This window comes from Hibiscus syriacus, unplaced genomic scaffold (genome assembly GCF_006381635.1).
Source record: "Hibiscus syriacus cultivar Baekdansim isolate YM2019G1 unplaced genomic scaffold, ASM638163v2 tig00110904_pilon, whole genome shotgun sequence".
Classification (NCBI taxonomy): Eukaryota; Viridiplantae; Streptophyta; class Magnoliopsida; order Malvales; family Malvaceae; genus Hibiscus; species Hibiscus syriacus.
In genome coordinates, this window is record NW_024062907.1 from 147,117 (window position 1) to 159,069 (window position 11,953).

An 11,953-nucleotide genomic window follows, 5' to 3' on the forward strand; every position below is an offset into this window, starting at 1 on the left:
GCAATCTCGATATGATCAATTGAACTTAATAAAAAGAAAAGATGTTGAAAGCCATTCATTGTGGTTAGCTCTACAAAAAAATGAATGATCTGAGTACACAACAAGAAAGTGTGCTCAAGGGTATTCCAAGAAGAAGATCTCGTACTGAAAAAGGTCTGGCCAATACAAAAAGACCACAGAGGAAAATGGATGCCAAATTGGGAAGGACCTTATGTCGTAAAGAAGACTTTCTCCGAGGGAGCACTGATTCTGACCGAAATGGATGGCCTGGAACTACCTAATCTCGTTAATTCGGATGCAGTCAAGAAATATTTCACTTAGGATAAAAACTCAAAAGGGCACCCTAAGTTGAAACAAAAAAAATGAAAGACATTTTAGGGTGAAAACCTGAAAGGGAGCCCTAAATAAATAAAAAAAGGTGGATACGGGATGAAAACCCGCAAAGGGCATCTTGAAACCAATGAGGGATTCAAGTTGAAAACTCGGAAAGACAGCTTGGGTAAGGATGATACTCACGTAGAAGAAGGGTCCTAGATCAAAGTAGTAGAAAGCATCATGGCATCCAAGTCTTTCATAGTTCGGAGGAACTTCACACTCTCCTGAACATTATCATGTTGTCGAAATTTCCTTAACAAAAGATGTACTCAAAAATCATCTAACGGTGTATCAGTTCAAAGGCATCTGCATTATCAAGATCTAGGGCACCTACTTGTATTTCTTTATATTTCCTTGTTTTTCAGAACAGTTGCCAAGTATTCTTTGTTCTTTTTCCTCATCAATAAATATGGTCATTTCTTTAAAAAAAAATCAATTCATTTTAAAGCATCTTGAATTGAATTTAAATTTAAATGATTTATTCACTTTTGAAAATATAACAACTTATTAATGTACAAAGATTTTTGAAAGGTACAGATATTCAAAAGCCGATTAAGGCTTATGCACTATACTCGAGATAATTGAAAGGCATTGCCCAAATCAAGACTAGAAATAAGATCTGGTACATCGGACTTAAGCATGTTTGAAGAATCCAAAAATTCAAGATTCCATAATCAAGTGTCATCAAGACCGACAACAAAAGATTGAGATTTCTCTCTAAATCCTAAAATAAAATATTTCACATATGCATTTTAGGCACACGTAAGAGCATTACATCCATAGCATCACATATATGCATAATTTTGCAGATTCTTGCTAGAGTCAGTTTCAACTTCACAGCAAAAGATATTGGACTTGAAACGATGCAACTTACACAAGATTGGATTTCAACTTTACAAAGAATGATATCCAACTCAAAGCCAATTTGGTGAAGCAATACAACTCGAGATTGGATTTCAACTTCACAACGAAGGATATCCAAATCAAAGTTCAATTTCACAACGAATGAGCCACCCACGATTTCAACTTCACGAAGAAGGATATCATGCCCAATGGATCGACTTAGTTTCACAAAAAATGAGTCATCTACAACAACAAGGGGCTATCTCTTAGCTCAGTACAACATAGCACAAGGCAAAAAGGGTTATATGTCAACGAGGACTTTCGAGTTCTATTTCATTCAGCTCGAGGGAGTATTAACCGCAAGGTAGCAGCAAAGAACTACTTTTCGGTTAAAATTTCACACCAAGGTCTTTAAACCGAGAAGGATACCAAGGTTGACTAGGGTTTGGAAACAAGATGCCACTTTTCGATTCAAATTTCGAATTATGATTTCAACTTCAAAACAAAGGATATCATGTTCAAAGACAACTCAAGAGTCACCCGCAATATGACTCATCAACAGGGAGTCGTTCTCTTCTATTTTTGAATCTCAACTACACTACAGAAGGTAGTTGATAAGAATTCAACTGCAATCCTTAAATTGGATTTCAAGCTCAGAAGTCAATAACTGTCACAGAAGCAGGCTTATTTCCAAGCCCATATGCATCGAACGAAAATTTGTGTTTTTTTTATCTTTACCCTATTTTTGTTACACGATAATGGGCAAAGAGAGACAATTGTAGTAACTCATTTTCGCCCTTGGTTGTATTTAATATGCACATAATAAATAAAACATTTTTGAAATATATAGTTTTGAAAACATTTCTAAAATATATATAATAAATATTTTTGAAAAATATATATAATATATAGTTTTGAAAAACATTTTTGAAATATATATAATATATAGTTTTGAAAACATTTCTGAAATATATATAATATATAGTTTTTGAAAACATTTTGAAAATATATATAATTTTTGAAAACATATATAGTTTTTTAAAAAAATGATTTTTGAAAATATATATGATATAGTTTTTAAAATATTTTTTAAAACGTATAATATATAGTTTTTAAAGAAGGTTTTTAAAAACATATAGCATGTAGTTTTTTAAAATTTTGAAAACGTATATGATATATATATTTTTTTTTGTAAACGTATTTTTGGAAACATAATATATGGTTTTGGAAATATATTATAGATTCCAATATGTATTTAATACCATTTATTTATTTATTTTATTTTCGTTTTTTCATTTTCATATTAGAATAGTCCAAATTTGGGGTCCAACTGGGTAGCTTGACCCAGCAACCCTAGTAGGAGCCCAACAAAGTCCAAACCTGGCCCACAGAGGGTTAGAGTGTTCCAAACCCTAAGAGGACCAACAGAACACATGTAGGTCACGCTCCAGTCAAGTTTCAAAACCGGACTAGATTTTTGGCCGAACAGGTCAGAACTGCACTATCCCGAGATTGTCGGCCACACAAACCACAAATAGCCCAAAAATCGCACAACCGTGGCAACAACTCACATGAATCCAGGAAATAGCCTCAGACGGTGGGTATAAATACCCTTACCGAAGCTGTTGATAACACGAAAAAAATACCAGTGAAAAAACCAAAAAAAATAATTGATTACCAAGCAACAACGACACACCAATCGAACAAACCCGAGCAAAAGTCGAATAAACGAAAGTCACGATAATAGCTTAAACACCGAAGGATCTACCAAGCAAGGCACACACACAAAAAACTAACATATCGAACATTGATCAACAAGCACTACGGGGCAAATAAGCATTTACAAACAAAAAAATTAAGTTCCAATACAAAAAAGGAAAGCTTTTCGCCGTTGGAGTATAGCCAAAGGTCGTCGAAATTCCAAAAGTCACCGAACTAAAGGTAAAGTTCGAAACTTCAAGCGTAGATCTACGTCGTTTAGAGGTTTTTTAGGGAATTTAGGTTCAGTTTCAGGATCTAGGCATTGGGATGGGTGTCTTGAGGGAGTCTTTAGGTTTCCGATCACCAGAGGCGATGGCCGGCATGGAGGCTGGTGGTGGCGAGGTTCCACCAGAGGGTGGTCGGCGCTAGGCCGATTAGGTTTAGGTTGAGAGGTTTTCTCTTTTGATGAGAGTGTTTTTTTTTATTTTGGGATAAAAATGATTTTTTTGTTATTTTGGGGTATTTAAGGGAGGGTTACTTTGTAAATGCAAGTTTCTTAAATTATTTCCGCAGTCCCTGCACTTTTGAAGTGTAATTCATTTTGGTCACTTGTTGTAATTTTGCCTTTAAATTTTGAATTGTTTCAATTTAATCCCTATTTAAAATTCTTATATTTTACAAATTAACCCCTCCTAACTATATATTATTTCTTGCATCCTTCAAATAATATCAATTTGACCCTTAATTATGAATTATTTACAGTTTACCCCTCTTTGATTTGAATGTTATTTTATTTATTTTTTTGTATTTTATTAATTTTTTATTTAATTTACTTTAATTTTTTATTTTTTCTATACTAACCCTAATATTATTTTTTAGGTAACTTCGATTTTGATGTTTTTTTATATGAGCAATTTTTACCTATCGGAGGTAAGTAATTCGGATCGAATCTGTAAATTTTAATTTAAATTTCAATTTTCGCAATTACAACAATCGGTAAATTAAAATGGTACCGAAAGGGCAATTCAAGGGTGCTAATTCTTCCTTGACTGTAACCGATTCTCGAACCCCGACATATCTCTGGTAAAATGCAGATCATGTAAGAGTGTAAATTAAGGTATCCGATCAACCCTTTTTTTAAAATGATCGATGACGACTTCAATGTGTTTATTTTAAGTCAAAGCTCAATTCGGGCCACCGAAGGACAATTGCGATAATTTTATGATGAGTTTATCAAATGGGTGCAGTTAGAACTCGATGCTTATAACTAAAGCATATAATTTTATTCCTACACATCTTAAAAATATAACTATTTAAACATAATTTTTTTTATAAAAAATAATATTCTATTATTTTTTATCATCGACACTTCCAATGAATTTTAAACTAAATATAATTGATCACTAAATAAATTGATGGCATTTATTTATTGTCAAATATAATGAGATATATACAAGATAGGCAGCTTTCACTAAGAAGCACGGCTACAAGGATGGCATTACATTCTAAATCTCGTCTCCGTTCCAGTTCCTTTTGACCTTGGGACCCGTTGGCCCTTCTTCCCCAAGCACTTCATTCGGCAATCCGTTCACAAATTTCTCAAACGCGCTTTTAAGCTTTCCAGGTAATATTTTCTCCACCTTCTTAATCTCATCCGCCAAGTCATAACTAATATTCGGACCCCATTTCCTGAAATAGTTCAGCCACGGCGGCTCCACAACGGCGGTGGAACCCAAGTACTCGGCCGCAACCACCGTAAACTGCAGCCCTGTATCCATAACCATCTTACTCTTCGCAGTGTCATTCCGTATCCCTATCCCACCACTTCCCTGCAAAACCAGTCCGGGTTTTGAGTACATGGCGTGGCCATGCAACGATGAATAAGCACAAGGCTTATTCCCGCCTTGAAACTCGAGTTCCGACGCATCCGCCCATGAACCTCCACTGTGTTCGGAGAAATACATGCGGTGTAATTCTCCGTTGAAGTTGCTGATTCTCAACGTCACATGCTCCCAATCACCGACATGTTCACCTACATGAACAGAAGTAGGATTTATACTAAGATCGAACGTAAAAATGGATATTTAAAATATATAGCAATTTAAAATTTTTAGAGGAACCAATGCCACGTGTGTGGTCCATGGTCCATCCATGTAATCACCTATCTTTCCTAATGGAATGTCGATGAGTTCTACTTTGACCTTTGCTGGTCCATTGAAAGGGCAAAACACCCATACAGCTATGTCGGTATACGTGGCGCCAAACATGGGTTTTACATGCAAATAAACTTGGGAGTTTTGCAAATCTCCTTTCTTTACTCTTTTCCCTTGTTTGCTTCGTCCACTGGAAGATCCAGCCAGTAATTGCCGTCGAGTTCTACTTTGACCTTTGCTGGTCCATTGAAAGGGCAAAACACCCATACAGCTATGTCGGTATACGTGGCGCCAAACATGGGTTTTACATGCAAATAAACTTGGGAGTTTTGCAAATCTCCTTTCTTTACTCTTTTCTTGTTTGCTTCGTCCACTGGAAGATCCAGCCAGTAATTGCCGTCGTTCGAACCGCCTTGGGGAAGGTTCGAACCCGTTTTTTCTATCGGAACCGGTTTCGATTCTTCGCCGGTAGTGTACAGTAATGCACCGTTCATAAAAAACCATTTGACGGACGATGGGAGATAAGTTTCTTTAGGGTGGAAATAGATCCATGGAGAGTAAGCTTTGAACAAGGTGTCGATATGATCGAGTTTGGCTCTATTAACAGGCCTAGAAGTGAAAAAGTTGATTTCACTTGCATTCGTGTCTTTACCAGGTCCCCATATCCATGTATAATTCTCGGCATCGTCGGTGAAATCGGATCGAACGCAGCGGATTTTGTCCGGCGAAGGCTTGGTATTGGTGTTGGTGACGACATGCCCGACTGCCTTGTATCCTTGTGGGGCGACAGGCAACCAAATGTAGCCATTTCCATCTTGCTTGATTTTCAAGGACTCACTGCTCCAAACAAGGGTGTAATCGAGGGGCTGTTTGAGTAAAGAATCATCCGAACTCTCATCTTTTGCTGCAAGAACCCAACCGGAAAGCAACCTGTTGTTGGGTTGGGCGTAGCAGCCTAGCATGTAGTACCCATCCGGCACGGATGCCGGTTCGAAAAACGACGCACCAAGATTTTCCGGTCCTCCTCCGTGTGTGGCCCACTTTCGAGGAAGATGATATGTCACACTGGCACACATGTATTCCGCCAAGATCAATAGTTCCACCTCCAAACCCTTCTGTGGACAAAGAAGGATGCAAAATTTTATGTAAGAGGAATATAAATTTATCAAAATTTAAGAATCTAAAATAGATTATCAATAAAAAAAAACACAAAGAAACATGGGTGGTACTTGGAGGCCATTCTGGTAAAGGAGAGGGAAGCCTGAAGGCGGTTTCGATCGGCAAATCCTTCTTATTTTCGGAGACATCTTTGGGAGAAGACGATGTCAGACAATTCCCCATAGCTGTGTTTTTTTCAGCGGTGTGATGAATAATTGATTGAATGTGAAGCTGTATGAAAAGAGACGAGAGAGTAATGTTTAGAAGAAGGAAAAACGTAGCATATTCAGTATTGGGGCGATGTGGGCAAGGAACTCAAATGGGGATAAGAGGATGTGACGTGCAAGGAAAGAAGCTGCGTTTAACATGCTTGTGGACAATGTTCAACCTCTCTTGTACACCAACCTCCATAATTCAAACCCAAAACATCCTACTAATGGTGACATTAATTAATTATTTGAGTAATCAAACTCAAATCTTTCAAGTTTCAGCATACGTACGTACTTAAGTCCGTGATGGACTCAACTGTGAAACAAAGTGTTATTGAAGCAATAACACCAAAGAAACAACAATGAGTTGGATTCAAAAACTCTAATATCATAAAAGAATAATTACCCAAAATATATACATCATTTCATTACATATTTTCCTTTCCTTTCTTTTGATAAGAGAAAAGAGCATAAATTATCTCTGATCGAATTCGAGATTTAATAATGACAATTTACGTGTGACTGTTAATTTTTAGATAATTTAAATTTGTAGTTTTTGCTATCTTATTTTTTTAAATATAAAATATTATATTAATTATATTAATAGCTTGTTTAATTATTTTTTAGATATCACTTAATGTAAAACTCAGATAGAGTGGAAAGAGTACAACTGGAGTTGTGATCCACAAATTTGTAAGTATATTCCTCTCTGTATTTTTGACTGTCAGTAAGATGATGTTTGGGTAACTAACATCCAGTGAGGTGAGCTTGGCTCCCTAAAACGCAGTGTATCAGCTTGAGTTGATTACAGATGAACATGAAAAGTGGTCCAAAAGCCTTCCAGAGTGAATGAAGCTAATTGACAAGGAGAATCCGACGGAGAGTTACTGTGGAAGCCTAAGGAACAACCGTTTAATTTAAGGTTAAGGGAATACAAAAAAATATGGACATGATAGAAAATATGATAAAAAATATAATACTTTTGATTAGACATAACCTAAAATATTATTTTTTTTTTCTCTAATATTGTCTGTTGAATAAAAAATGTTATCTTCTCCATAAAAAAAAAAATCAACAGAAAATATTAAAAAGACTAACATTTTATATTACGTACAAATAGTAATTGGACTAAAATTATTATAATTTTTATCACATTGTTTTGTTGCTTAGAATTGCGAGAACATCGCCTGAAACAAGATAACAAACTTTATAAAAGAAAAAAAAGTACAACAAAGCTACAGTGAGTAATCGATGAACAACGTTAGAAATCATAATGGCTTTACGCGGCAAAACTTTCGAGATAACGTTATCGAATTTTTTATTTAAGGATATAAAGTACTCTCAAGATTAATTGTTCAAATAGGGCGAATTGCACAGTGTTGGCCGTAGGTCGCCATGCCTTCCGGGCGACCTACGGCGTGGCAGCTTCCCAGCATAGGTCGCCATGCACGCCAGGCGACATGGTAGGTCGCCATGCACGCTGGGCGACCTTGTCCTGCGCCTTGCTCCCCGTTGCATGCTCGCTTGCTCCCCGTTGCATGCTCGCTTGCTCCCCACTGCATGCAAGCGACCTCTTCCGACGTGCATGGCGCATGCAAAGCTTCATCCTCTCGCCACAACTTAGCAAAGCTTCATCCTCTCGCCGCAGCTCGTATAGAACACTTTTATCGTGATTTCATTGCTGCATGCATGAGGGAGACAGGGGTGAGGGAGGTAGAGCCACCTTTGTCGTGATTTCAGCAGAATCACGGAGGAATTCGAGCCATTTGCATGGCGACCTACAAGGTCGCACCGAGTATATGGCGACCTATGATCTCGTTTGGCCTGCATGGCGACCAATCCATGCACTGTATAATTCACACCATTTGAACAATTATTTCTTGGACAACATTATCACGTGAATTGTTTTTTTTCACAGCAATATCTCGTGAGTTTTGCTGGCTTTACGCATAAGAAGATAACAAACTTGATTAAAAAGTTGTTCGATCGTGGATGTCTAAAAAAATGCAGTCTAATATAAGGTTAAAGAAATGTGCAACTGAAATAGTTAATTTGCAAAGTCTTGCTTTATTGAGTTCCTTAACTATTGAAAGTTATAAAATGATCGTCCGACTATTCATATGTTTTAAACTTGTCATTTTTAGTTAAATAATTGATGGTAATCTTAGATGGATGTTGACATGTTCACTGAAATATGATACTCGTTTAAGATTCTGGGATCAAATTTTATCATGTCACATTCATCATGTTAATGTCTAGCTCAGAATGTCGATTTTTTAACATAAACGAACGGGTTTTGGAACATATAAATACTCACATGACCATTATATAACTTTTAATAGTCGAGGAACTCAACAAAGCATATGTTCTATAATTAAGGGATCATTCGTAACTTTTAATATTGAAAGACTCAACAAAATAATACTCTACAATCAAATGACCATTTATACGCTATATCTTAAAATTTATATAAAAAAATTAAAACTTCCTATTTTAAAATTTCTGAATCTGCCGATATACATCTTACTGGTTTACATCTTCCAACAAGTCTAATAAAGCCTCTCAATACGTCTACTACACCTTCCAGCACATTAAACACGTCCATAATCACATCCACCACAAATAAAGTATACCACAATATATCTGTCAAGTTATCTAACATATATTGCTAGAAAGAAAATAAATGAGATTTTATGTTTGTAAATATCAAATAAGATGGCACGTTCGTCTAACACTAGTGAAGCAATAACACGAAAAAGGAACAATTAGTTGGAGTCAAAAACTCTAACATCACTTATCTAAAAAACTCTAATATCGTAATACATTATATTAGATGCATAATTATCTAAAATATGTGGGCGGAGCCACATATACCTCGGAATGGACACCTACCTACTTTTAAATCCGAATTTTCTTTGGTTAGTTTCTTATTTTGTTGATAGTGTCCATCCTGAAATTTTAATTTTGTCCACTCATTCAAAAATTGTGCAATTAGCTTATGTGTGTCTACCCTAAAAATATTTCTGAACCGTAACTGAAAATATGTTTATAATATTATTATGCTTAATATACTTTTTAGGTACTTAAATTATATCTCAAATTGATTTCTGGTGCTTAAAGAATTTTTCGTTAAAAATATGTGACTAATTTTTTTAAAAAATAAACGTAACACGTGTCACTTAACCCTTTTTTTAACAGTATACATCTAAAAATGTAACAAAAAACATTGACACTTATTTTTAACGAAAATTCTTTATATAAAAAATATTTAAAGTATAATTGAGACACCTAAATGTGTATAAAGTCATCTCTTTACTTTTTTCTTCTTCTTTCTTTTCATAAGGGGAGGCAGGGAGGATTGTCTTTGACCGAATCCAAAACTTAATTTCAACAAGTAATGATGTAAAATTAATTTGACAAGTTACATGTGAATATTATTTTTTAAATAATTTAAATTTATAACTTTTGTGATCTACTAGTCCAATAACATATTCTCATTACTCCTACTCCATTTATGCACGCAACTCTGTAATCAATTAATTAAGAATGCAAACCATTATATATATATATATATATATGATGCAATGTGATCGATGACAAAAAAATATGATGCATGCATGAAGATATTAAAACCCAGGCAAAAATAAATAAAACCAAGTTGTACCATTTAGTAGAGTAGTTGTTTGAGCAGTTGGAAGTAAATATTGTGTTGTATGTTGTAATTAGCCATGAACAAAATTTAATTTTATCTAAATAATAATTAAATTCTTCAATTTGATTAATAATAATAAAAAGTTGAATCGTAATTTTAGAAATTTGACTCGATTTACAATATTCCAAATAAAGTTTGAGTCATAAAATGACTATAAATTTCAAAAATTTAATAATTAGTGAATTATTTTTTTAATTTCGAGTCGAGTCTCTTAATCAGATATGATGTATTGAAATCACACATGAAAAAAAAATATGAATAAATATATATATATATATCGTATATGATTATATAAATGATTAATCAACTCAACTTGATTTGATGCTCACTCTTAATATATATATATATATATACACATAACAGACAGTAGGCAAGGCATATATAAAGTATAATCATCTTCTCCTCTGAGTTGTGTGTGACTGGTAAAATGGTGAGCACGACTAATAATGACACTTGTTCATCTGATGGCCAAACGATTGTGGGTAATTTCATGCGTTGCAGGACGTCCAAGTCATACTTGTCCGACAGCATTGCTCCCATGCCATCGTGTAGACGATTGTCATTTTCCGACCTCAGCCGTTCGTCGTCGATGCTATCAGCGAGGATCTTGCCCTGTCTTTTGTGGGTGATTTGTATGATTTCCAGCTAAGCGAGCTGCGGGCCATAACCCAGAATATTACATGCTTGGGGAAGGTGGGTTCGGGACCGTGCATAAAGGTTACGTGGATGAGAAGTTGAGGCAGGGTTTGAAGGCTCAAGCTGTTGCTGTCAAGCTTTTGGATATTGATGGCCGCCCAGGACACCGTGAATGGCTTGTAAGCCAATTCAATATATCTTAATCTTTTGACTAAACTAGTCATCTGATCACTCACTTATTATTTTTAGTTTCTTTTTGGTCACTCAACTATTATTTTTAAAAAATTATGTTCAACGTTACGTTTTGGTTCTGTTTTAATCACTCGCTGTTAGAAGATTAATGTGATACTGACATGATATTTTTATTATTATTTCTCAATATTGATGTGGCATTAGTTTATGATGAAACTTTAGTTTCATCTTTAATTTTTTGGTTAATTATACTCGTTTAGTATCCAACTATCATTTTTGTTCTATTTTGGTTACTCAACTATTTTTTGTTTCAAACTTTGGGATATTACAAATTCCACTTAAGCTAATTCACTTCCAAGGAAGGCTGTATGATTCATTCAGGTCCACCTTAATTAATAGGGTAAACTACGTATTTAGTCACTCATCTATTCCCGCAGTTTCATTTTGGTCTTAGTTCTTTTTTTCCAAAAAATTATGCATAGCTTTACGTTTTGAGCACCCGTTAAAAAATTAGCGGTGATGTTGATGTGTCACCTTAAGGTAATGCCAAATCGTCATTGAAAAAATTTAAAAAAAATGTCATGTCAATAGTTCTATTTATTTTTTAGTGGCTGGCGACCAAAACGAAATGAAAGCGTAACATTAAGTATGATTTTGAAAAAATATATATTTGATGACTGAAATGGAATTGCAAGAATAGGTGGGTAACTAAATACATAATTTACCCTAATTAATATAATGTATATCCACTCAGCCATGTATGTATGATGTTTGATTAATGCAGGCCCTGGCTTGTAAATATTTGAACTGAGGGAAAAGACTGATATATATATATATATATATATCATATAGATAGGTTTTGAAAATAGGAGATTTACATACATGTGAATTAAATGTCTTTGAATGAGCATTATCCTTCGATTATCCCCATAAAATGTTTTTAGATAATCATAATATATAAATTATCCTACTAA

General features: G+C 34.8%; 1 pseudogene; it reads right to left on the reverse strand.

The window, feature by feature from the left end:
- Positions 1-4,315: 4,315 nt before the first annotated feature.
- Positions 4,316-6,505, reverse strand: LOC120146276 (annotated as a pseudogene).
- Positions 6,506-11,953: the final 5,448 nt, after the last annotated feature.